The following is a 5,379-nucleotide window of genomic DNA, read 5'->3' on the forward strand; positions in this document are numbered from 1 at the left end:
ATCAGGGTCTTTCCCAAGGAGGCAGCTGTTCTCATAGCATTAAATAAATATCAGTAAAGAAGAAAAGACTTCAAAATATTTCTACAAATGGCAACCCAATCCAGTATTCTTGCCTGGAGAATCCCATGGACAGAGGAGCCTGGCAGGCTATAATCCATGGGGTCACAAAAGTTGGACACAACTTAGTGACTAAACCACCACCACATAAATTAGTAGCATTGTACTTGAATATATCTTTCTTGATGTACTCTATGCTGAGAAAGACACAGTTTAATGTCAGGTGAGGATATGAGTGATAATATGATTTGTAAGATCAATTTAAATCTGAAAGTCTCTGATTATGTGATTTCCTTGGGAAAAAAGTCTTACCTATGTGTGTGTCTGATATAAGTCCATGCTCAACTTCTGTTAGCTCACAAAGAAATAACTTGCAAGATTTGAAAATGCCAACTATCCCAGCTATAATGAGTGTCTTTGTTGGTTTATAAATGGTTCCTTTTGATGAACCTTAAAAGCATGACCACATATCCTATTGTGGGCATTTCTGTAAAGTTTCTTATCTATGGCTAATAGGACCTCAAGGGTATTTCATCATCAGTAGCAGACCTTTCCAACAATTCAATTTTGTCATGAGGTAAACTGAACAGAGAAGAACTGTTTTATGTGACTTATATTTAATTTTGAACTCCTCTTTGAGTCTACATGAGGACAAAATAATATGATGAGACAGAAAAAAAAAAAAAAACTGTTGACCATTTATGAATTTAGGTATTTGAAATATATGGGCTTAATAATAAGACTGAATATTTAGCAGTGTATAAATTAAACATTCAAGTGGGTAAATCTGATATTTAAATTCTATTATAATACTTTGTTTTTTTAATCTACCCATTATTCAAATCATTATAAAATGTTGTTTTTAATTATATCTTAAGTGTTAACTATGAACACTATTATAATATTGGCACTTCAGGTGAAGTTTTCGGTACCTCTTCAAAATAGTTGTTTCTTGTGTGAGTTCTGGAATTAGATTAACATGATAATGATGAAAATGATTCTATTATTTAATTATACTTAGAGATGGGAAAATACATTTCTTTCACTCATTTAAAATTAACCTTAATATTCATATGAAATAGAAAAATTAGGCAATAATATTCACAATTTATAACAAGAAAATACAAGACTGGGAATAAAAATGTGATCTGCCAAGAAGAAATAAGAGGCCAAGCCATTAAATTCTGGGTGATGACCCTTATCTTAAAGTTATTATTTTAAATGGCTTGACACATTATGTTACCACCACTGTAAGGCCCAATTCAACTATCTACTGAAGGAAATAAATACCAGTATTTGAAATTATTTGGTAAATAAATGTAATTCAGTCCAACTCAGAAGTATTCCTATGTAGAGCCACATTCACACACCATGTTCAAATATTTCTGTGTTAATAAGAAGGAAAATAAATTGTACATAACTCTTGATTAACTCCAGAGAATATGTGACTGTGAGCAGCATGTGTCATGAAAAAGAGATTTAAAAGAACTGAAATCACATGGACAACCCTAGCTTAAATGGACACTCCAATATTAGAGTGCTTTAATGCTATTTGTGATTCAGATTCCAAAGACAGCTTGAATGAGAGTCTGAAACTCTCTAAAGAACTATAAATGATATGGATTTCTCTGAAGTGTCACTGTGAAAATGTCTTGAACATTTTTTCCAGCTCTGGAATGAAAGAGAGAATCAGATCAGAGATTTAGCATGCACTGACACAGTCATCATTCACAACCTCATAATGATTGAAATCCATTCGCAATGGCCCATTGATTGTCGGGCAACCTCTACTTAAATAGCCACATGCTGGGCAGAGAGATTGCTTTAGAATTTCTACACCTGTCTAGCCAAACTCCTGAGTGCCTACAGAAGCACGGAATGGAAGCAGAACAGATTTAGGTAAGGGATGTATATGAAAATAATTTCTCAAAAGAGGAGTTCCTGGCTCCATACCAGAAAATTTTGTTTCCAAAATATAAATCCCAAGAGAAAGTTTTTTAGAACCCTGAAGAGACAGCCACACAGATTCTCAAACTTGAAGAGTTAACTAGAATGGAAGCAGGAAAATTTATACTGGATCTTACCACTGCTGATAAGAAAGTAGATGAGATGTAGTTAGACATTTGATAGATTCATGAATAAATTTAACAAGAACCAGGTACCTGTCAACGTGTTCTTATGACAGCTCCATACATTCCAATATGTAGAGAAATATGTTCTCAAAATAACAAAGCACTCAAGGGCAGACCTCATATTGTATTAATCTAATCCAAGGAAATTTTCATTCCAGAAGGACATCTCTTAAGTTGTTTACCAGGAATGGAAAGATTTTGGGAGGTGGACTGTGGTCTCATAAGCCTTCCAGTTTTAACTCAAATTGAAGTAGGAGAAAATATAACAATATTTATGTTAGAAAGTGTATTGGTTTTGCCAGGACAACAAAATTTTGGAACATCATTGCAATTTACCTCGGTAAACTACTCATAGAAATGGGGAAAACTATTCAAGGTTAAGGAAGAACATGATGGCACAGTGAGAAATAAAGCTCATGGCTCCTGATCCTAACACTAGTTCTGTTATTCACCATCATGTTTTCCTTACCATGATACTCTTGTTAAATATTTTCACATCATGATGTATATTGATTTATTCAATTAAGTTTGTGGTACCCACATAGTAGGAGGCTGGATTTTTCTAACAAAAAGGAGATTATAAACATGTGAAATATTTATGCATTTAAATTTTGATAGAATTTATTTTTGAAAAGATTTTAAATTAATTGCAATAAAGTCATATAACATAGGTAAATTGTTTAGTCAAGAAGTACTTTCTTTGATTAAATGTAGCATGATATTTTTTTAATATGTGTATTCCTTATAATCTTCTAAAGCAGATTTCAAAGAGGATTTCAGATTCAAGGAACTAATATAAAGCTATCTTTCTATAACAAAACTGTTTTAAAAATATATTTTACTGTGTGCTTTAGAGAAATCTTGCATTTAATTTTGCAAATAATTGTTGACTTAATGAAGGGTCACTTCCTATGTCATGTAATTAAAAGGATTTTTATATACTAAATCATAATTATATACCAAGTCCCAGGAATTCTGTATAATGAAAGATCCGAAGATGTGGAATTAAAATTTTGGATCCTATGCTGACTTCCATATTCTATGATTTAATTATATAACCTTTCTGAACTGATGTCTTTTCTGTAAATAAGAACACTAAACTTTAATTTTGTAATGTTGTGACCATTTGAAAACATCTCAATTTTTTCCCCATAAATTTGATAATTTTTATAATCTCTAATGTTTCCCAAGAGACTAAGAAATCCAATATAATTTTCAATATCAGTTGTGCTAAAAATACATTAAGAGAATATTGATAAGTGTCTTCTTTCTATTTTATATTCCACACCATCTTAGATATCATCTTATATAGTAGGCCATATAACTTTCTGAGAACCAATTGCTTCTATATAAATGCACATTATGAAAGTATGTAATTACTATGGAAAACTTTTTACTTACTTCAAAACAAGAGAGGTCCTGCTAGAATTCTATCACTTCTCTGATACCCTTTTAAATGGTTGAAAAGAATAAAATTTGGATTTAGAAGGATGCAGATCTGAATACTGATTTTGTCTCTGAAATTGGATAGATTACTTGCTTTTTTTGAAATTTATTCTTCATCATCTGTGAAACAAGGATAATCATAATACCTACCTTGCAAAGATGCTGTTTAGTGTTCTCAAAGCACTCAAGAGCAGAGCTAGGGGCTTCCTTGTTGGTCCAGTGGCTAAGACTCTGAATAATGAATGCAGGGGTCCAGGGTTCAATATCTTGTCAGGGAACTAGATCTAATATGCATATAATAACTACGTGTTCACATGCACAACTAAAGGTCCCCTACACAGCAAAAAAGATCCCATGCAACCAGTATAAAAAATAAATAAATATTAAAAGCAAACAAACAAAAAAGAAAATAGATGACCAAGACATAGCATGTTGGGTCACCTTGCCATTTCCCATCACATTAAATCCAAAGACTAGCCTGATAGTAAGCAATGCTTAAAAAAAAAAAAAAGTGCAAAGTCCATATTCTTTTAGTCCAGTTCAAAAAGGCATTTTCATCTCAAAAAGACATCTTCTAAGTTGTTTACCAGTAATGGAAAGGTTTTGGAAGGTGGACTGTGGTCTCATAAACCTTCCTGTTTTATTTCTAATTTAAGTAGAGGCAAATATAACAATATTTATGGCAATAAATACACTGGCTTGGCCAGAATCACAAAAATTGAAAACACACTGCAATTTACCTAGGTAAACTACTTGTAAAAATGGGGAAAACTGTTTAAGGCTAAAGAAGAGCATAATGGCATAGTGTGAAATAAACCTCATCACTCCTGATACTAAAGCTAGTGGTTTTACTCTCCACCATGTTTCCATAGCCAGAATATGTTTGCTGAATATTGTTACATCATGATGTCCATTGATTTCTTCAATAAAGTATACCATACCTATGTAGTAAGAGGTTGGGCATTTCCAACAAAAGAGGAGACTATAATCCCCTCCATGACATATATATTTGTAATTTGATAGCTGATTGACTTCATTTTTTAAAAGATGCAAAATTAATTTTCAACAAAGTCTTATAAGTTAGTTTCTCAGTTTTGTCCGACTCTTTGCATGGATGGTAGCCTGCCAGCCTCCTCTGTCCATGGAATTCTCCAGACAAGAATACCAGAGTGAGCTGCCATTTCCTTCTCCAGGGGATCTTCCCAACCCAGGGATCAAACCCAAATCTCCTACATTGGGGGTAGATTCTTTACCACTGAGCCACCAAGGAAGCTGAGATAGTTTATTTAGCCAAGATGTATTTTCCTTGGTTAAATGTACAGTAATGATGCCCACTCTTTTTTTTTAAAAATATATATACATTCCTTATAAATAATCTCCAAAGCAGTTTTCAAAGAGGAATCAATTTTCAAGGAATTAAGTGCAATGCCAACTTTCTAACAGTGATACTGTTTTTTCAACCATCTTACTGGATGCTTTTGGGAAAAAAAAGGAAAAAGCATGTAAGTGCTCCTAGTAATTATTAACCTAATGAAGTGTCACTTCCTATGGCATATAATCAAAAAAATATTTTTGCTTTTATAGAAGAAACCTCATCTAATGTCAACACAAAGGAATTCTGTATAATGTAAAGATCACAGGATATGGAATAAGAGTATTTGGGCCCAATGCTGACTTCCATGTTCTATGATTTAGTTATTTAATATTTCTTATCCTCCAACTTATTACTAAATAAGAACACTAA

The sequence above is a fragment of the Bos indicus x Bos taurus genome, chromosome 15 (genome assembly GCF_003369695.1).
Source record: "Bos indicus x Bos taurus breed Angus x Brahman F1 hybrid chromosome 15, Bos_hybrid_MaternalHap_v2.0, whole genome shotgun sequence".
In the NCBI taxonomy this organism is placed as follows: domain Eukaryota; kingdom Metazoa; phylum Chordata; class Mammalia; order Artiodactyla; family Bovidae; genus Bos; species Bos indicus x Bos taurus.